Raw genomic sequence first — 22875 nt, forward strand, 5'->3', positions numbered from 1 at the left:
ATGGAAACCAAATAGACAAATATACAACACATTCCCTTCCTTAAAAACAGCTATATGGATTATAATGTAGTAGGTAAGTATGTTAGTACATATGCAAAAATACTATTCAAAAATACAAAATGTACAACGAATATAGCTATATAGTACTACGAAATCACATCACTTAGAAAAGAAATCCACCACACTAGATATGTCCGCTCCATTCGCTTTAGCACAACTTCGCTTGCTACACGTTGTAGCCATAACACTCTGGTAGCAGTCTCTTTCTTGGTGGTTCCACCCTCCGTTGCTCTGTGACTGCTCCTGGAGACTTGGCCGACTGCGTCGCAGCAGGCGACCTGTGCGCCTGCGCAGCCGACGGAGACGTGGGTGCCTGCGCAGCCGAAGGAGCCGTGGGCGCATGCGCAGCCGAAGGAGACGTGAGCGCCTGCGCAGCCGAAGGAGCAGCAGCTGAAGTCGTCGTAGTTATCTCTGGGGTGGGGCCCTCACATGAAGGCAGAGATCCTCTTCCCCTAGCTGTACCATTTCCTCCCCACGTATAAAGGGTGGCAGAGGCTCATGGCACCTTTGAGAACTTCGATACATTCCACGTTTTGCCGTCAGCCAGGCGGAAAGAGGATGGTCCCTTCCTGCTTATCCCTTCTCTTGGGCGGCTGAATTCTAGGTCACCTTTGAATCTAGTAGTGGGTTTCTTCACTCTGACGAAGTCACCAATGTCAACTGTGGTTTCTCTTGCAGCCCTCTGAGCGTCCGTGTATCGTTTGCTGCTCTGTTGCTTTCTTCACCCGCTCACGTAAACGCTGGAGTTCCAAGTGAGGATCATCAAAGAAGGTGACCGACGGATGCCCGACGACATCCAACCGAGTTCTTGGCAGCCGCCCGTGTAGCGGAATAGCTGGAGCCCTTGCCGTTGTCGCATGCGGTGTGCATCGGTAAACACCCAGGTACTCTGTCACCGCCTGGCGCAAGGGTCGCTGCTCAAGAACCGCCACTTGAATTAAGCTTTTTAATACTCTGTTAAAGCGCTCCACTTGGCCGTTCGCTTGTGGATAGTATACTGACGAATGTTTGACCTGGATGCCACGATCTTGAAGAAATGCTTCAAACTCCTGAGATGCAAACTGTGGACCGTTATCGCAAAAAACCTCTTCTGGGTAGCCTTCGCGCGCGAACACGGATACTAATAAGCGTATTACTGTGCTGGTTGTTGTCTCGCTACAGAAATGCACTTCGGGCCATTTGGAATAGTAATCGACAAACCTGATTGCATACCTACAATCGTAGGGCGCCCTCTCAAATGGCCCTACAATATCCATGCCTAGTTTGAGCCACCGCTGCTCTGGAAAGGGGACCGGTTTCAAGGGTGTAGCTCGCACCTTGACGCAATTGTCTGCTTCCTGGCATATGCTACACCTCTGGATAGCTAGCTCGACTTGGCAGTCCATGACCGGCCGCCAATGCTTTTCTCGCAGGCGCGCTATTGTTCTCACCACTCCGGGATGCGACGTATGTGCTGCAGCGATTCCCTGCTGCGCGATTGATGTGGGAACCACAAGCCGTTCGCCACGCAAGATCAGATTGTCTACCACAGAAAGTTGGTCACGTACTTTGAATAACGGCTAAAGCTCGGCCGATAAGGATTTGTGTGCCGGCCACGACGATTGCACATAGATTTTGCTCTGTTGCAGTGTGCTATCTTGCAACTGGGACTGCTCAAACTGTTCTCTGGTAAAGCAGGAAGGAATTTCGAGAACTGATACAACCTCGCCAAACAGCGTTTCTTCTTACTCGAAAGACGACATGGGCAAGCTAGAGAGTGCGTCCGTCACTTGGTTTTGCGGCCCCTTGCGGTACTCGACGGTATAGTTGTACCGTAGTAGGCGTTCTGTCCATCGCGCTACCCGCAAGGGGCGCCTTCCTGTTCCTGGTGTTGAAAGCAATGCCACCAAGGCTTGATGATCAGTGAGCAACGGGAACTCGCGTCCCCACAAGTACACGTGCCACCGCTCGCACGCCCAAACACAGGCCAACGATTCCCGTTCTCCTACCAAATATTTCCTCTCAGCTGGCGAAAGAACTCGAGACGCGAAAGCGAGTGTGTGCAGTTTATCTCCTTCCACCTGCTGTAGGACCGATCCAAGTCCTCACTCTGATGCGTCCATCGACACCAAGACTGGAAGAGATGCATCGAACATTCTCAGTATAGTTCTAGATGCCAGCGCGTCTTTGGTCTTTCTGAAACTAGCGTCTATCTCGTCAGACCAAACGAATTGATGCCCCTTTAGTAGCAGGACACGCATTGGTTCAACCATGTCAGCGAAGTTGGGAATAAACCTAGAATAATATTCGACCAATCCCAGAAATAATCGAAGGCTGGCTGGATCAGTCGGCGCTGGAGTGTCTCGGATTGAAGCAACCTTTTCCTTCAACGGCACAATACCATTTGCAGTGATCGTGTGGCCCAAGAACGCAAGCTCCGGCGTATCGATGACGCATTTTGTGTTCAGTTTGAGTCCTGCCTCTGTTATGCGCCTCAGAACTGCGGTAAGATTCGCCATGTGCTCCTCTCTCCCCTTTCCAAACACAATGATGTCATCGATATAGAACAGGACGCCGCTGCAGCCCTGCAGAATTTTTGACATTATACTTTGAAAAGCAGATGGTGCTGACGCAAGCCCAAAAACACGCGCTTAAAACGAAAGAGCCCGTCGTGTGTTATAAAAGCCGTTAAATCGCGGCTCTCGGTGTGAAGCATGACCTGATGGTAAGCTAATGCAAGGTCAAGCTTGGAAAAGTGGGTTGCCCCCACTAGACTATGCAATAGCTCTTCTGTACGAGGGAGCGGAAAACTATCTGCTACGACGGCTTTGTTTACCTGTCGAAGATCTACACAAAAGGTGGATTCCTCAGCCTTTTTTTTCAACCACAACAATGGGGGATACCCCCTCGGATGCCTCTATTCGCTCTATCATGTCCATTTTTTCCAAGCGGCGGAGTTCTTCCGGGACTCCTGGCCGCAGTGAGAGCGGAATGTGCCTGAGTTTTGAAGCCACTGGCTGAACTGTCGACCGTGTTTTGACGCGGTGAACAAAACCCTTTGCAATGAGAAGTCCTGGATCAAAAATAGCCCCAAACTCTTCGACTAATTCTGATGAAACGTGAATGGACTCCTCCGCCTCTGCTTGACTGCGGTGTGCTCCGTTCGAGCGCTAGTACGCACCGCTGTCGTTTCGAGGCACTGTAGTGACGAGCCATCAATCTGCAGACCGAGCGCCCTGATTGCATCAATACCCAAAAGCGAGATGCCTTGTTCAACGACATCAAAAAGAAGAACTGTTGTGCAGTTATTGTACGTGACATCAGCAAAGAAGCAACCACACACTTGAATTGGTTTCTTCGAATAATTCAGTAGTCAAATTCGAGCAGCTGAAAGCTCCTGTCCTTCAAAATGCTGCCTAAATAGGTCATGCGTCAAAATCGAAACCGATGACCCTGCATCCACGAGGAACGTTAACTTCGTTTCAATTAATTCCTACAGCGGGACGAGTGGATGTCGTCATAACCAGAATGCTCAATACTTGTTCAGTTATCGAATTTTTGAAGTCTAGTTCACGAACCGGGGCGGCGTTTCTGTTGCAGACTGAGCGAAAATGACCCATAATACCGCAACCATGACACCGCTTGTTTTTGGCGGGGCAGCGGAATGAAGCAGCGTTGTGCCAGTGTGAACCGCAGCGATAACAATGGGCCTGTTGGCTGCGTGACCGCTTCGAGGGGTCGCCGGAAGAAGGTGCGGGCGGCGGGGTGTTTCCGCGAGCATTTATGCGCTGAACACCTGCAGTCGCAAATTAGTTGCAATCTTTGGTTGCTTGAAAAACTGCGTCGCTGTAAGTACAGCTCGAGCGAACGAAAGAGAAGACCCTTCAAGCAGGAACCGCTCGCGGAAGTTCCGAGATAATACGCCCGCAACGAACTGGTCACGCAAGGCATCTTCCTGAGACGGAAAAGAGCATGTAGCCGAAAGCTCACGTAACGCGGTAACGTACTCATTGATTGCTTCACCGACTTGCTGCACGCACCTACCGAAAGTGTGCCGTTCGACAACATTGGTTGTTATCGTGAAGTGTGCATGCAGCGCTGCGACAGCGGTGTCGTACGATGGCGCTTCGTGCTTTGTCTGAGAAGTGCCCTTGACAGCTCCAGAATCTGTATCAGTAGTTGGCTCACCGGGCTTAGCGTTGGCCGAAGATTGAAGCGGTAGTGTGTAAAATATGCGCTGTCTTTCTACGCCGAGGCTGTGGAGTAGGAGAGCCTTGCGACGGTCCGGCGCACAGTCCGAAGCACCAGATGCGAGCAGAAAATGATGATGATGATGATGATGGTTGGTGTTTCATGGCGCACAGCCAACGAGGGCAAAGAGCGCCAGAAAAGAAGTTATATGATAAAGCGAGGTGATTACCACAAAAAGGTAGGTATAAAATCATGTAAATCGGACATAGTAAAATCAATTAAAAGTAATGGTGATGGCTGGTGTATAGGCCCAGATTTGATTATGCGTGATATGAGATAAGGTTTAAAAACTTAACAGCTGACAAATAATCAAAAACACGTTTCATAGAAACACTGGCATCGTCCCCTAGAAACAGCGATGGATGTAGTGGGATATGTTGTCTGTAGAGTTCTCTGAAGTGTTTGTGTCGTGTTGTGTGAAGTGCCTTGCATGTTATTAGTATGTGGACTACGGATAGGCCCTCCCCGCACCTGCTACACAGAGGTCTAGGAGATCCCGTGAGCAGGTGGGAATGTGTTGCATGCGTGTGGCCTATCCGTAATCGAGCCAGGGTAACTTCGTTGTGCCTGTTGTGAGTATCAGTGGTGTATGCTCCCAAGAGTGGCTTTATAATGTGTAGTTTGTTGTTAGTCTGTTGATTCCAGTGTGCTTGCCATGTTGTGCGAAGGTGTTGTCTGATGTGTGATTTGAGGTCGGTGTAGGGTACTGTTGTTACGTCAACGGTAGTTGTAAGGGCAGCAGCGGCCGCCATTCGGTCTGCGGTCTCATTACCTGGAATTCCAGAGTGCCCTGGCACCCAGCACACGGTCACCTCAAGGTTTAACGCATGCACAGACATAAGAGTACTAATGAGAGCACTGACCACATGGTTTTTAGACTTCTGTGAGGATAATGTACGCACAACACTTAAAGAATCAGTATAAATTACAGATTTCGGAATTCGACTTAGAACAATATGTTGAACTACAAGAAGTATGCCATAGGCCTCTGCCGTAAAGATACTTGTATTTCTATTCATAGTTCTACAGACATTAAAGGTGCCACCATGCGCAGCACAGGAAACAGTTGTGCCAGTTTTTGAAGCATCCGTGTAAAATTCAGCACACTTATATTTGTGCTGCAGGGACAAGAAATGTTGCACGATCGCGCTTCTAGGCACTCTGTTTTTCTCGACACTTATAAAAGATACATCGCAAGATATCGGGCGAAGCTGCCACGGTACTAGAAGTTCAGTAGCGGAGGTTTTGATGGTGTCTGAGAACATGACATCAAGTTGCGACGCTTCTTCTCTTACTCTGAAAGCGAAGGGAGCAGAGACTGATGGACGATTAGTAAGAAGTTGAGATAAGGATGTGTCATAAAAAAACTGATGTAAAAGGATGGTGAGGCATTGATGAGATTTTAAAAGCATAAAGCAAGTCTGTGTAGGTTCGCTGACGTTCTAGGCTCCATTTGTTGCCCTCTACATACAGACTTTCGACTGGACTAGTCCGAAAGGCACCATATGACAAGCGGAGCCCTAGATGAAGCACAGGGTCCAGCATTCTGAGGGATGTTTTAGTGGCTGACCCATAAACAACGCTACCATAGTCCAGTCGTGAGCCTATCAAGCTGGTAAAAACACGTAAAAGAAGTTGTTTGTCAGCACCAAAAGAGATGTGCGACAGAACCTTCAGGATATTCATTGTTTTTAAGCATTTATGTTTTAGTTGTTTTATGTGGGGGTTGAATGTGAGCTTTTCGTCAAAGATTATACCTAAAAACTTGTGTTCCTTTTTGACAGGAATAGAGGCCCCGTGGAGTCGAATGTCTGGATCCGGCCGAATGCCACGCCTCTTAGAAAACAGAACACAAGCGCACTTTCCTGGATTAAATTTAAAACCATTGCTATCTGCCCAGCCGGCTAGCTTGTTCACACCAAGCTGCACTTGGCGCTCGCAGACAGACAAGTTACAAGACTTAAAAGATAATTGTACGTCGTCTACATAAATTTAACATGAAATCGACGGTGGCAATGCCTTCCGAAGAGAATTCATTTTCACAATAAACAAAGTGCAACTTAAAACTCCACCTTGCGGTACACCGTTTTCCTGCACATGAACCCTAGAAAGTGCAGTTCCAACTCGCACACGAAACGTTCTTTCAGACAGGTAACTAACAAGCGTATTCACCATGTTACCCGACATTCCAAAGGACTTCAAATCGCTGAGGATGCCGTACCGCCAAGCAGTATCGTACGCCTTTTCAAGATCAAAGAAGACCGTCATGCAGTACTGCTTGTGGAGGAAAGCATCTTTTATATACGCCTCTAATGCAACGAGTTGATCGTTGGTAGATCGCCCCGCCCTGAAGCCTGCCTGGCAACTCTCGAGAAGACCATTGTACTCTAAGAAGTACACAAGTCTCCTGTTTATCATCTTCTCGAAGAGCTTACACAGGCAGCTTGTCAGGGCAATGGGGCGATAACTGGCAGGAGAGGAAGGGTCCTTCCCTTCCTTTAGGACAGCCACTACAATGGCCTCCCTCCAAGAGCGAGGAATGTGCCCCGAAAGCCATATTTTATTGTATAGGTGTAAGAGTGTTTCGAGAGTGTCTGGGTGTAGGTGTTGTATCATGGTGTATGTGATTTTGTCTGCACCTGGAGCTGACGTCTTACATGTGCTCAGAGCAACCTTCAGCTCATGAATTGAAAAACAAGAATTGTAAGAAGTGTGCGACTTGTTATCACGCAGGGACTTTTTTGCACAGATGTTTTGTGTTTCTTGAAATTGTTTGTGTAGTGTGCTGGACTGGACACGTGTTCGAAGTGTTGTGCAAGTGTGTTAGCCTGGTCTTCCAGTGTGTCCCCTGTTGTACTAACCAGGGGCAGGCTGTGTGTCTGTTGTCCTTTTAGTTTTCGTATTCGTGTCCAGACTTTGTGTGTATCAGTGTATGAATTGATGGAAGTGAGGAAGGTGCGCCAACTCTCCCTTTTCGCCTCACGACGCACTCGCTTCCCAAAAGCCTTTGCCCGTTTAAAAGAAATGAGGTTGTCTGACGTGGGGTACCGGCGAAGGACACCCCACGCCTTGTTCTGGGCCTCTCGCGCCCGCCTGCAGTCCTCGTTCCACCAGGGCCTCCTTGGGCAGCGGGACCCACTGGAGGCCTGGGGAATGGACTTTTCGGCGGCGTCGAGGATGTGCGCCGTGACGAGTTGGGCGGCTTCCTCCACGTGTAGGTGTTTTATGGATGTGTGGTGTAGTTGAGATGTTTGTGTGAATGTGCTCCAGTTTGCTTGTGATTCATTAAACCTTTTATGGGAATATGGACTGCTCGGGCCTATACCTATATACGTTAATGAAGTGGGGAAATGGTCACTACCATATGGGTCTGTGCCCACACCCCAATCAAGACATGGAAAGAGAACTGCGGAACCAATAGCCAAGTCAAGATGCGAGTATGTATTGTGTCCTAAGTTATGGTATGTAGGCTGTTTTTTGTTGAAAAGGCATGCTCCGGAGGATGTAAGGAACTTCTCTATCAGGCGACCTCGGGCATCCGTTCTGGTGGAGCCCCAAAGAGAGTTGTGCGCATTAAGGTCGCCTGTTAGTAAGTATGGTTCGGGCAGCTGGTCAACCAGTGCCTCGAAATCAGAGCTCAGAAGTGCAAAATCAGGAGAGATGTAAATAGAGCATACCGTTATCAACCTATTAAATATTATGGTACGGATCGCTACAGCCTCGAGGACAGTATTTAAAGTGACAGGGTGGCATGCTAATGATTTCCGGGCGGTAATGGCCACACCTCCTGAAGAGTGGGTGCAGCCAACCCTGTCCTTTCTGAATACCATGTACCTATTTAAGAAATTTGTTTGTTTAGAGTTGAGGTGGGTTTCCTGGAGACACATAATACTTGGCTGACTGGCATGCAGAATCTCATACACATCGTCAAGATTTTTAAGGAGGCCTCTGCAGTTCCATTGGATGATATTTTCTGTTCCCATTATTTAAATTTAAGAATGACTGGAATGTGTGTGTTCATGTGTCGTCTTTCGGGGCTGTTACTCTTGGATTGGGCTTTTTGGGCCTTTCTGCAGGCTTGGAAGTCGGTGGCCGCTCCTTGCGCTGCGTTGCAGGCAGGAACGGCCCAACATCCATCTCGTCGTCGGATGTCCGAGGGGTGCCCGACGGACCGGGCCCCCCGGACTTGGCCCCCCTTCGGGAGCCCTTCGTTTGAGCCGCCACCGTCGGGGGCGCCAGAGGTGGCACAGGCGGTGCGGTGGCGGTGGGAGCCGGTGCGGGGCCCGTGGTGTCCATCACCTCGGTACCCTCCAACGCACTGGAGGACGGGGAGACAGAGGCGGGAGCGGCACCGGTCCCGACAGGAGTGGTTTGCGCCACAACCGCTGCTGCCTCAGCAAGCGGCGTGGTGCCGGATTGGGCTGCGTGAGTCAACCCAGCGGGGGGCGGGGGCGGGACCAGGTCAGACTCGCTGAACTGGGTCCCTGTGGACACCAGACGCCGCTCCGCCCCCCGGCGAGCCGCGTCAGCGTACCTCCCCAGAGGGAAAGAGGCGAACCTCTTTCTCGCCTCCGGGAAGGTGATGTTCTCGGTTACCTTGATGTTGATTATCTTTTTTTCGAGTTGGAACTTTTCGCACTTGCGGGAGTACGCTGCATGTGGTCCCCCGCAGTTTACACAAGTGAGGGTATCGGATTGGCAGTTGTCACTAGGATGATCGTGCGCCGCGCATTTCGCACACGTCGTTCGGCCACGGCAAGAGTTCGTACCGTGCCCGAACCGCTGGCACTTAAAACAGCGCCGCGGGTTCGGGATGTACGGACGTATTGAGCACCGGATAAAACCTGCATATATATGTTGTGGGAGAACTGCGCGGTCAAAGGTCAAGATGATGTGCTTGGTGGGAATCTCCTTGTCGTCTCTACGGATAGTGATGCGTCTCACGGCAGTGACGCCCTGATCCTTCAAGCCGGCAAGGAGATCCGCATCGGTTTCGTTCAGGAGGTCTGTCTCGGATATCACACCCTGCGAGCTGTTGAGGCTCCGATGGGGTGTGACCCGGATGTCAAGATCAGCCAGTCTAGTCTGAGCTAGAAGCTTTGCAGACTGCTGCTTGTCATTTATTTCAATGAGGAGTTCACCAGACCTTTGTTTTTTGCATTTATACGATTTTCCTACTATGGCTTCAAGATACTTGGCGATCAAGAAGACTGACTGAGATGCAAGAGGGTGGGTTGTATTGAGGGATTCCATCACAAGAAATCGAGAAAAATGGTTCGGTTAAGGAAAGGTTAACGACGGCAACGGAGGAAAGGAAACTTCGGTGCGGCCCCTTTTCGGGGGCCGATCACGTTTGGGGGGGGTTTGGAAAATGCCATATGACACATTGGAAAGCAGGGAGACGGGGGTACTTTCTCCTTTGACCTTACCCTGGTAGTCAAAGAGGTCCCGGAGCTCCCTGCCTGGTGAACAGACAGGGAGCCCATCGGCCGGAGCTTGACCAAGGCTCCGACGGCCACCGTTCACGGCTTCTAACCCTCCACCTATAAACACATTGCCACGGTTGGATCCAGCGTATGTTTGGGGGCTCGGGGTCCGCGGTATCGCCAGTACCGTCACCAAGATTCCTCAAGGTGCCCCGTGCGGGGTGCGAGCAGAAAATTCTCGAAGACGCGGATCCATTGCGGCCAGTCAACAGCAGGGCGGCCAGGCGTGGGCAGGAACGGGGGCGGTGGTGCCAGTCCGGAAACACTCATGGCGCGGGAAACAGCCGGCGAAAATGACGAAAATCACGCCCCCTCCTAAACGAGCATCCTTGATAGCGTGTTCCGCCAATGAATGAACGACTAGACCACTTGAGTGCCCATCCGAAAAAAGACCCTTTATTCCATCTTGCGCATGCTTATACACCTAAACAACACTAGCGCCGCCTGCGGCAGTGATCGAGGAACCGAAACCAAATAGACAAATATACAACACAAAGCAGTATTCCATAAAAGCTGGATTCCGTATGCCGCACTTCACGTTTGATCTCTGTAATCAAAAACTTCATTTTCGACGGTTGCAAGTCGCCACACGACGAGAAATTCGCACATGATAAATTCTGTGAGTGTGTGCAGCTGTGTAACATCATTTTTCGGTCGGCTCCGCGTCATATGCCGTCCAACCTGCTCAATGATCTTCATTTTAACCGAAAAGTACACTGTTAGCTCTTTATGAGAAAGGTCATACAGTTGCCACCGCACTGTAACCAAATATTTACAGCGCCAAAAATGAAACGATGGCGACGATGGACGAGTCCATACGACCATATTGTTTCATACGATAATAACTAGAGAGGAAACTGGCGCTAGTGTTAACGGGAACATGGCAGCGGCGCTTACGGTTCAATGGGAATGATGGGTAGTTCTGGAACCGGATTGCGTAGGAACGAAACGGGCCTCTGGCTACGAAAATTATGTTTTTTGACGAAAAAACGTCTATTGCCCGGTTCTCCGTTTTTAAATTACAATGCAAACAAGAAAGTTAGTGACGAAAAATTGGTTTTGTACGAAATAAAACGGCGCGTTTCGAGAAAAAGCAGACGGGGAGTCGAGGAGGTTTGTGGAGCCAGTTTGCCATTTTCCGCCAACTACAGCACGACGTGGACTTCTTTAAAACTACTTGTACAAGCTTCGGCGCTGGTGGTTTGTAATAGGAAGAGGAAAGTTTTGTGCTCATAAAAAAAAGAAACCGATTACATTTGGAGAAGTTATTCCTGCCTGAATTAGTGACATTCATCGAACTGCATTTCTATCTGCCACCGGTACTGCTGGTCTACGCCGTAGGAGACGGCGTTCGCACGGAATATGTGGCTGTTCCAAGCAATTCTCAACCATCGTCAGCTTCGACAATACATTGCTCTACTGAATGAGCAGTGCCGCAAATCCTAATTTGCGGACAACTTCTCAGCACAGAGCACAGTCATTTGTGTTTTCGTGCTCGCTGTGCCGGCAATGAATTGATAACCCGCCCAATTCGCAACTCTGGTTATAAAAGATTCCACTCAGAGCAGCGTCAGTGCGCGCGCAGCATGCACTTTAAGGAGAAACAAACATATTTTTGATAGCTTCTTCCAACACCCCGCGTAGGCAAATGCGTGTATGTAAATCCAAAAACAAAAACAAAACTGCTTGCAATCCATGGTGACTTCCACAAGCCATCGAGCGCCAATCCGAATCAAGAACTACCCATCACGTCCTTTGAGGAGTACGATCGCAGCGCCAGATTCCACTGTAGTTGTTATTGTATGAAACTATACATACGACGTCCGCTCCTTCGGGCTTCATTTTTTTTCAAGCCCTGAAATTTGGTTTTCACTATGTGCTATCGCTGAGCGTACTTTCAAGACGAACGGACGAGATAAGTACAAAACTGCCCTGGAGCAAATGGTTCACCCTTGAGAGCAGCTCGAAGATACAGCATCCAGAAAAAAGCTCGTGGTAAAAGAGCACACGAAACCCAGTGAACACGACTAACACGTATGAGCTTAGTGAAACAACAGCACGACGGCTAAATGGCATTCTGCAATCGCCCAGAACAATGACAGCATAACGGGGACTGTTGTTTTGTCGTACATTCCGTTCATTAGAGTGTATTGTCAACGTCGCACTATCTTCAAGCTAGAGATTTTTTATACAAGGGGACATAGATATGCCCGACTTGGTTAACCTTCGTTATACTCATGTCAATCATCGAAGAACTCTATCAAATAGATTAGCTTCACTCCCACCTGCAGTCCGGGCCATTTTTTCCTCAATTGGCCAGCATAGTCGCAATAACATTTTTATTTTGTATAAAAGCACAGGTTTTCCTAGCGGAAACATCAATAATTTCGCATAACTTTCTACCCTTGAATAAAAAGTCTGGTTTTGGGAATTGTAGCTTCTCGGAAAAAGACTGCAGTCAGAAAGAAATGCTATTTCCTATAATAGAGTTTTAGCGGCTTGTTCTGCCGTCGTCGTTACTTCTTATACTGACGGTACTAAAACACCAGGACAATAGGTTTTCGATGCCTCTCACTTCAACGTAACGCGTACAAAAAAACAAACCGGGGAACTCCTCTGTACGCCTTGCGCTAGAATTCTCTGTGCTTGGAAGACACTAGACTTTTTGCAGGCTTCATACCTCTACCCCCCCCCCCTACTACCCTCCCCCCTCTTTGAACTCTGTGAGCAAAACAGCCGATGTGCGAAGAAAACACTTGTACACTGCAAGCATCGCTTCTTCTCAAGGGTCATGGCAACGGCCGTGTCCGAGGACTTTCTGTTGTTACGGGGAAAATTCGGAACGGAATTTTACTTCTGGAACGGTATCCGTAGTCCACATACTAATAACATGCAAGGCACTTCACACAACACGACACAAACACTTCAGAGAACTCTACAGACAACATATCCCACTACATCCATCGCTGTTTCTAGGGGACGATGCCAGTGTTTCTATGAAACGTGTGTTTGAATATTTGTCAGATGTTAAGTTCTTAAACCTTATCTCATATCACACATAATCAAATCTGGCCCTATACACCAGCCATCACCGTTACTTTTAATTGATTTTACTATGTCCGATTTACATGTTTTTATACCTACCTTTTTGTGGTAATCACCTCGCTTCATTATATAACTTCTTTTGTGGCGCTCTTTGCCCTCGTTGGCCTTGCGCCATGAAACACCAACCACCATCATCATCATCACTTCTGGAACGAAGCAGCTACTACAAAGGAAAATATCTCGATGTGGAACCCGGGTTACGAGAGCGGTTCAGAGAACGTGCATAGACCGTATATGCATAGACTGTATTGTGTTCGCATCTGGCCTAACTAGATGATGTGCTCATTCTGCTTGTAGAGACGTTCGCGGATCCCCTATCTGTAATAGTAATATCACGGGCTGGCGCAATCATGAGTACCGGCGGCACGCTTCAGTATTGCCTAATAATTTCCCTCCTCTGGCTAAGCGAACTTTTCGGACCACACCCACGCCCGCCAGACAGGGGGTGGCCCACCACCCTTTTTATTAAACGAGGTTTCTTCAGGTTCCCTTTCGCCCTCCAGCTCCTCGTTTTCATTCAGATGGAGCGGCTCCACTCTGCACCGCTTCCTCGGTCCTCCTATCCTCCGCTGGCGCCTATTTCACAAGTTTTACTCCGCCCGCCGGCACCGATTCCTCCATTAACAATATCCGAATTCATCTCATAACTTCGCAAGCACCGTTATCAGCTATGCCTTTTAACTATGAGCGGAGCTTTCGTTCCGTTGGAGAAACAACAGGGCTAATTGAAGGAGTGGCAGCCTATACAGAATGGCGTAATGGGCGCGAAAACAGCAAAAATGCGCCAATGCATTGCCCGCATCCTCTGCCGTCCGACCTCGTCGAGTAGCTGCGAATTTCTGCCTTATCAGGGCCAAGCTACTTGAAAGGACAATTAGATCGGCATGACGGGCCAGGGAACGCTGAACGCTAGGGGTCAGGCGGAGGGATGCAAACACAGCCGCATGAATTAGGAAACAGAGTCAGGTGCGCGTCATTGTAGTTTAAATTAGGCGGAGGAAGTGGGAAAAAACTAGTTACGTAACACGGAAGGAAAGCGGGTAAACTATCCGTTTGACAAGTGGCTCACTATAAACCGCATAACACAATAGGCGCCGATCAATGGAGCTATAAGCTCCGAAAATTTGAGGGAAAAATATGGGCTCAGCTATGACTGAATAGGCTTGGCTGGATAATGTTGGGAAAAGCTTTCGACCTGCAGTGGGCACAAAAAGTTTTATTACAATGTTGATGGGGTGATGCTGATGATGAGGACGACGAACGACCAACATACCCGCTTGAACCGCCGACGCGATACGATATTTTCCGTTCAGCTTGAAGGAGTTAGGGAGCGCCATTTAAGGCAGTGGCTTTCACTTACAACAACTGGCACAGAGCCGGTTGCCCGTTTATGCGTGCATGGGGGGGGGGGGGGTGCGCCGGGGTAGCTGGAGTTTGAGATGGTATGCGTACGCGCGACTATTTTATGCTCTCACTTAGGTAATGTCCATTGTGTTGGTGGAATACTTAAATTTAAACGTTGACTTCTCACTGCCCAGTGCTGTCATCATGGTCGAGCATTTCAGTTGGTTCATCACACACCCGGTAAGATAACTACGACGCGAGAGAGGAATGAACGGGCTTGTACGCAATAAAGCTTAATTCCTAAATTTTATTCTGCTGAGTATGCTTAATGGCAAATTGTAAACCAACTTGTGCTCCTGAATGCACTCATGGGACTCCGGAAAGCTTTGTCGGTCCTCATCTTTCGCAGAAGGAATGAACACCGATATGTTTTTCTTTTTTCGGTGACGAATCCCATTTTTTCATTGAACTCACCGCTCGGATCATGTAGCCAACGCCGAAACACACCTCCCCACTGCTGCTTTGTAATCTGCTACACGGGTGTAAACAACGCACGATTAGCAATTACTAGCAACGTACGACTAATGTACAATATCTGTGTGTAGTGAAATCTTTCTAACTGTGAATGACATGAAATTTTTTTTAGCAGAGTTTTCTAATACTACAAAAACACAAAATCCCTTTAGTAGCTACGCGCGAAACAATGTTTTATTCCAAACTACAATTTTCCTTGTGTTTCAGAGTTCTTAGTTTTATCAATCTCTAGCAATGCTGTATTACTAGGTGTATTTCATCCTGTGGGTAACCTTTGATCGTGAATCGAAGACTTTCACTGATAGTCCGTTATACTAAACAAAGAACTAAACCATCGTTCCTATATGTTCGCTGTAATCATGTTTTGTTTTCTTTAAATGTTTATCCATGGGCATGCGTCGGCTGCGCCCACAAATCTACATCATCATTAACGAACCTAAGACTATGGTATATTCACTGTCATTTCTATAACAATATTCTAAGTGTTATCCTATCTTCACTCAGTTACCTCCTTCGCTCACAGGAGTGTCTGCTCTGAATGTCGTTTTATAAACCCACCGCAGCTGACGGATTCCGGAAAGGCGGTCTGTAAATTAAAAAATCAGCTTTACGCTCCATATTGAAACGCGCATGCTGAGAAATGGTTGAGGAAAGCAAAAACGGGGGAGGAAGCGCGCACAGCCATCAAAAGACAGCATCCACCGCAGCCGCAAGCTTCTCGTTCCGCTGTTCCCGTTTGCTGTTGTAGCCCGTTGCATCCCCAAGGTTATACGACAAGCACGTGATTAGCAAGGGGTGCCTTCTACGCCCGGACTCCTGCGCCCGAGCGACGGCGCATGCATGCCACCGGCGCTCGCGTGGTATTTATTTGTTTGCAGATTGGCATGGCAGTGACGCATGTGTTGTGCTGTTCTAAAGACCCCCCACCTCCACGCACACGCTTCTATGAATTGTATGCCGAGGCGCTAGAGTGACGTAAGTGCAAACGAAGGCATTAGATAGTTTTTGTACATCGTTTGTTGCCTTTGCGTACGCTAAACGCTGAATGTTTGCGTCCCGCTAAGGAAACACCGCGAGGAGAGTTTTAGTAGAGCGTCTCATCAGTTTTCGTAGCGACACACTAATGCATACGGCGCCATTTATCAAATGTTTTGCTAAATTATTCGCCGGCTGATCTGCTAGCGGATTGCCGGAGTGCTTGGAAATTTTACGACTATTCAAACAAGTGCAAACAAACGCTTTCCCGTAAGTTTTGAATGCAACACGGCCACAGCACGACATGAATATCATCTTACCTGAGTACTTTCTGTAAAGAAAGCGCTGAAGTCCCGCGGGACGTCTTTCGTGCAATCTCAGAGAACGCTCTGAACCGAATGCCCGGGTTTGACGCATACATTTTATTGAACTTCTCAACTGTCGCGTGGCTGGTGCCGCGCGAGCGTGCGGGAGCACGAGCGGCCCCAGCCCGCAGTAAGAACCGATGCGCACGACAGCTGCTCCGCTGACAAAAGAAGTCCCACACTTTATTCGGGGCAGTATATATACAAAATAAGTGGCACCACACGCTAGTGCAGCCTAACAAAATGGCTGAAGGGTGGCGACCTCTACATCTCCCCCTTGAGGACCAGACGGAAGAGGGAGGACGCCAGACACTGCACATTACAAGTTCAGGCGGTCCGGAGGCACAACACAGCGGCCAGTACGTGTTCGTGTCACACCACCACTGCGGTCATGGTCTGCAGAGGGCAGTCCAAGGGAACCCGGTGGTTGCACTGCGGTAGCACGCCGGAGTTCTGGAAGGGGAAGTGGTCGCTGTGGCTCTTGCTCATCAGGCGGCGGTGGTTCCACCCTTGGCGCAGGAGGATCATAAGGCACTAGGTGATGCCAGTTTCGTTATAGGACGCCACCCTGCTCAGTTTTCACAACATAGCTTCGTGGTCGTCGTGCTGGGCTAAGCACTGTAGACTAGACCTGGTCGGGTCGCCCCCAGGCAAACTGGCCTGTTCGGAGCGATGGTAGATCTCGAGCTCCATGATGCCTGCGAAAGTCAGTGGTCTGTTTTCGCTTGTCGGCTGCGTCTTTGCTCCTCACGTCTTTCCTCTGGGAGTCATGTTTCGGAACTTTGGTTCGGAGTTGTCGTGCCATCAAGAGTCGGGCCGGGCTGAAGCCATCGACTCCAGGGGTGTCCCGCTTGCTGAGTAAGACCAGATGAGAATCTGTTGCTTTGTGGAACAACTCCTTGAATATCCTGACCGTTCGCTCTGCCTCTCCCTTCGATTGTGCATAGTGCAGGCTGCTGATGACGTGGTCAAAGCCGTAAGATGCCGCAAACGCTGCAAACTCGTGCGAAGAGAACGGTGGACCGTTGTCTTATCTGACCTCTCGCAGAATCCTATAGCGGGCAAAGGTGCTTTTGAGGACGTCAGTGACTGCCTGAGCCATTTTGCCCCTCAAGGTTACAACTTCAGGGTACCTGGAGTGGTATTCCACCACAAAGATGAATGTCTGGCTGCGGAGGTGGAACAGGTCCATGCCGACAAGTTCCCAGTGTCGTCCTGGTAAGACCGTTGAGATCAGGGGTTCTGCAAGGTTCACCCGAGTGGAAACACACTGCTCGCAGTTGGTTACCAGAGAGTTAATGTCTGCCGAAACGCCAGGCCACCAAATAGACTCTCGAGCAAGAGCTTTCGTCGTATTGATGCCTTGGTGTCCTTCGTGTAACAGCATCAAGACAGCCGGCCGAAGGGGATGCGGGATGACTATCCTGGCGCCTTTCAGTAGAACACCGTCACAGACAGAGAGCTCACCTGCTGCTGAGGCGTACTGGGAGAGGTGCAGTGGCAGCTTGGACTTCTGTGGCCAACCATTTTGGCAGAAGGAGGTGAGGGCTCTGCACTCGCCATCTGACTCTTGTGCCTGTCGCACTTCATCTGGGCTTAGTGGCAAGGCTTCAGGCATGCCGCTGACTACTTGAGCTGCAAACAATTCCACGGTGTCCAGGGGGAGGGACGCCTTTTGGGTGATGCGTGACAACGTATCTACCATACCTAGCAGCTTTCCTGGCACGTGCAGCATCTGGAACTGGTATCGTATCGTATTTAACCGGAGCCGCTGTATGCGAGGCGGCAGCATGTCCAGCTCCATCTTGCCGAAGAGGGAAACGAGTGGTAGGTGATCTGTGTCGACGTGAAAGGTGATGCCGCGGGCGAATTCGTCAAACTATTGGATAGCCCATGTCGTTGCCAACGCTTCGTCTTCTGTCTGGCTGTCACGCTGCTCTGTCTCGGTCATTGACCTCGAAGCAAACGCAACTGGGCGGCGCTCTCCAGAGGGCTGGGTCTGCGGCAATAACCCGCCGAGTCCAAACGAGATGCGTTAGCCGAAACTGTGGTGGCGTACGACGGATGGTACTAGGCCAAGTGACGGTATGACGTCAGGAGTTCCTTGATTTTCACGAAAGCAGCATTTTGTTCATGCTGCCACACCCAACTCACAGACTCTCTTAGAAGTGCTCTGATGGAACCTGTGACCTCCGAGATGCAAGGCAAAAACCTGGCAAGATGGTTGACCATTCCGAGCAGTCGTCGGACACCTGCGATGTCGGTTGGAGCCTTCATGGCTTTGACTGCTTCGACCTTGTCTGGACTTGGCCTGATGCCTTGTGCTGAAGCGATGACTCCTAGGAAGGAGACTTCGGAGACACCAAAACGACACTTGTCTTGGTTCAATGTGATGCCTGCTTTTGCAAGGCGAGACGTCACCTGGCTCAGTCTAGCGTCCTGCACCTCGCGGCTGCGCCCAAAGACCAGAATGACGTCTATCATGTTGGTGACTCCTTCCTGGCCCTCCAGGATCCTGGCCATTTGTTTTTGGAAGTACTCTGGCACGGAGGTGATGCCAAAGGGGAGCTGGCAGAAGCAGTATCGGCCAAATGGGGTGATGAGTGTTGTGAGCTCTTGGGAGTCTGCAAAGAGTTTAACCTGGGGGAAGGTGGCTGTTGCGTCCAGCTTTGAGAAAACTGTTGCATCGCCAAAGAGGCCAAGGACGGGCTCTACAGTAGGTAGAATGTGGCGTTCACGAAGGACAACCTTGTTCAGCTGAGTCAAGTCATCGCACAGCCGGTAGTAACCATCGGCTTTCCGGACTACAACGAGACCAGAGAACCACGGCATTGGATTGTCGACCTTACGAATCACGCCTCCTTCGCCCAGTTTGTCAAGCTCGTGCCGGATGGCCTCGAGCAGCGCGATTAGAATCCTGCGAGGCGTGCTTAGGGACAAGGGTACGGCATCAGGTCTAAGGAGGATAGGATACTCGTCCTGGAGGGTGCCCAATCCTTGGAAGAGGTCCGCGCGTAATGTTGCTTTTGGAGTCTGCAGTTCGTCAAGAAACTTTACAACTTCAAGGGCTTGAAGCGGCGGCAGTCCCAGAAGAGGTACAGTTAGAGACTGGATCACGTACAAGCGCTGAGAGCTCATTTTCTCGTGCCACCGAAGTCTAGCCATGTACGAACCTAGCACGCGCAGCGGCTGACCGCCGGGTCCGGTGAGCAGGGTGTTGACTTGGTCGAGCTTAGCCGGCAACGCAAAGAAGTCGTACAGAACGGCGGACACCTCGGCTCCGGAATCCACCTTGAACTGCGCTGTGTAGTTGTCAACGGTGACGCCGACCAACTATGCCGCGGCGGGCGCCCCCACAGCGTGTCGGTGAATAGAACCGATCTTGTGTTTTGCCTTCCTAGCATGGCACACTTTAGCAAAGTTGCAGGCGGAAATTCGTGCAGGGCAGTTGGAACGTGGATGTGGCCGCGGCCGCAGAATTCACGTGTTGACGGCTGGCGGGAGCGCTCTGCTTTCCGCGGGAGCGAAGGCGGGTTATTGTAGTTGCGGCGGCGAGACGCGAACTTGTCATCGCATACGGCGTCGGGGGGTAGCTCGCGGGAGGGCTCTGCGCAGATCGGAGGCAACATATTTGCTTTGTCGGCACCTTCTGATTGACGGGCCTGCATTCATGCTTCTTTGAGGGTCAGTTTCGCGTTCCGGCAAAGTTGGTCCGAAAAACGCGCATCGCGGAGGACAACGACGAATCTATCGCGCTCAAGTCTTTGCTCCACCTCAGCTTATGGATAGTTGCACTGCTTCTCCATTTTACCCAATTCGGCGTAGTAGGCGTCGATGCTTTCGTCGGGCAACTGAACGCTTCGGTGAAAACGCGACGACTCGTAGAGTTCGTTCGCCGGGTGCACAAAGTAGTCGGTGAAGCAAGCGGCAACCGCTTCAAATGAGGCGAGTGATGTGGCGTCGAACGAGAACGTCTCGAGCAGTACGTGGGCCTCCGGCCCCATTCAGAACAACAACGAGCGTACCTGCATGTCGCCGGACGCTTGAGTCAGGCCCGAAACGACGGCGTTGTCCTCGTAGCGGCTAAGCCATGCTGGCCAGGTTCCGGGGTTCGTGAAGTTTAACGGTTCGGGCGGCTGGAGGTTGAGGCTGAACATTGACGGCGGCGCTCCGTCCTTGAAGGCCATCGCCGTGCGGTCGGGGTGAGTCCGGGCTGAGGGGGCGTTACGCGGCCACTTCTGACACCATGTCACGTGGCTGGTCCCGCGCGAGCGTGCGGGAGCACGAGCGGCCCCGGCCCCCAGTAAGAGCCGATGCGCACGACAGCAGCGCCGCTGACGAAAGAAGTCGCACACTTTATTCGGGGCAGAATATATACAAAATAAGTGGCGCCACACGCTAGTGGCAGCCTAACTAAATGGCTGAAGGGTGGCGACCTCTACAAAAACAATCAAGAGTTGCGTTTCCAACAAACACAGCGTCACGACATGCGTTGCAACTCCGAACCACGATTGACTGGCGATCGGTTGCCTCCTCCTGCCTGTCGCAAATTCGGCACTCCCTTCGCGCGCCGTTTGCGGGGTCCAACAGCCAGTCACTTAGCTCTGGCGCGGAAGCCAAAAATTCTTTTAGCCACGCACACTGTACATACCCGATGCGAGGTTGAGTCATACGTCGCTCGAGAAAGATAATCCAGAGCATGGGAAGCACTGTCCACCACAGAAGCACAACTTCGCATCTCATCGCGAACGAGCCCGGAACACACACGTTCACACACCGCTTCGGTAGCTGGCCTAGCTAAAAAGCTTCGTTTGGACAGTCAGCGATGTCACGACGATACAGAGCTGCGCGATGGTGATGTGCTAAGCACTTGAAGTATTTAAAAACATAGGAGCAAGAAACTTTGCCCATCGGAAGCACATTACTGTTGATAGAAAAGCGGAAGAGTGGATGCTTGTCGCGCTGCTTGCCGCCATGTTGGAAACGCAAGCGGCGTTACGTACGCAGGCTATTTCGCTGAAATAGCGTCGGCTTGTCTTCCGTCCGCTAAGCGCAGAAGCGGCTTAACGTACGGCGCATACCCAGTGAGAACGACGCAAAGAAATAGCGCTCGCTAACTGTTTGCGTAAGGTTGTGCATGTTATTCTAAAGCTCTCTAATAATACGCCCCGGCGGCTGCAAGGGCAAAGCAACAGCTAATGCGCTGTACTTAACACAATGCTAAAACAATCCCAAATACTACTTATAACAAAAACAACAAGAATAATACAATTTTTTTATAAAAAAGAGGAATTGAGTTTACAACAACAATTTTCAATAAAAACCATAAATTACACCCGCTGAGGCTTAAACCCAAAGCGTCGGTGCAAAACCCCAGAGTTCTAGCTCCAGGCTACAGAGCCCGAACGGCGGGATCGTTTTCGGCAGCTCACGTGTGGAGCTGTGCAACGAAGCGTTTGGAAACACGTGTACTGGAGTTGAGGCACACCCATGTGAACACTTTTCAAGCACGCCTTATTTTTTCTTTGTGTTTGGAAATCAGGGTGAATGGACCGAATCTATGCCAAACGATATGATGTACCGCTGATTTGTGCCGGTCACTTACCGAGCAAGACCGAAAGCGGGGATATTTCTTAATTTGGTGTTAACCTGTTCTTTGACCGAGGAACCTTAACTTATCGACCATCTCACAGCAGCAGACGGACTTCAAGCTTGCTTGAAAAGGGCACCCTCCGACACGGCACGATTTGGCGATACCGTTACTCCACAGTGCACTTTAACAACGGCGTGTATATCAATCGCGGGAACCCACACTCTTCGTTTAAATCAACACCAACAAGAACATTGTCTCCTACATTCCGAAACCTTCTTCTTGAAATATCCTTGGGGATTTCATAAAGGGTAAATTATTCGGGACTACATACAGACTGGGCAAATACGACAGCCATTCGTTTCATTAGCTAAATATGTTTCGGTTTTAGAATAACGATGACGAGATTGCGCGGATATCATAGCCAGCTTTTGTTGGCTTGTGGAAGCTCTTATTTCACGTGTTGGTTTTTTCGACTGGAACTTTCATTTCTATAAGTAGGGTCTTTCTGTCCTTTTGCGTTAGGGTCACTAATTAAGGCTGTCAAAATGATTTGGTTTATCGTTTCCGTGCGTATCTACCAGTTGTGCAACACCTAAACCGCTCAAAAGATGGTAGGTCACCACCCTTATCATTGTTTTTTATGTCTGCCTTCGTAATACTGTCCGCATTGTTAGACATTACTGCGACGAACAACGCTATTGCCCACACCACAAGTAAATGCACCATTTCGGAAATTCGAAGCAAGAAAATGAACACCCACGACACTAAACTAAGGGGTGCTGAATGATGCGGAATAAAAGGTTAGAAATTACAAGCATACCCCTATTTCCTCAGTGAGCAGTCAATATATTATAACATTTGAGCCTAAACAGTAGTAAGTTTTCTTTTCTACATAAAAGTGCTTATAAAGCAGTTTGAATATAGTTTTGTTTTCAGGTTAAATGCGTTTATAGTTTCTTATTTCCCATAAAAGTTTTTTTTAACTTCGAATTAACAACTAAGCATTTATTATACAGACCTAATGCAATGCACGTAAAAGGTGAGTTTCTAGCGCAAAGTAGCCTACTCTTTGGATTACTTTCAAGTAACTGGCATTTTTTACGCAAACCATTCGATGGATTGGAACCATGTGGTAACCGGAGCAGCACCCATAGCACGTTCCTTTCCATTGTAGGGGCTCATT

The 22875-nt window shown here is 49.7% G+C and overlaps 1 pseudogene; it reads right to left on the bottom strand.

The window, feature by feature from the left end:
• Positions 1–16418: 16418 nt before the first annotated feature.
• LOC144164027 (uncharacterized) lies at positions 16419–17201 on the bottom strand (annotated as a pseudogene).
• Positions 17202–22875: the final 5674 nt, after the last annotated feature.

The sequence above is a fragment of the Haemaphysalis longicornis genome, unplaced genomic scaffold (genome assembly GCF_048455015.1).
Source record: "Haemaphysalis longicornis isolate Haplotype H1 unplaced genomic scaffold, Haemaphysalis longicornis Haplotype H1 scaffold_13, whole genome shotgun sequence".
Lineage (NCBI taxonomy): Eukaryota > Metazoa > Arthropoda > Arachnida > Ixodida > Ixodidae > Haemaphysalis > Haemaphysalis longicornis.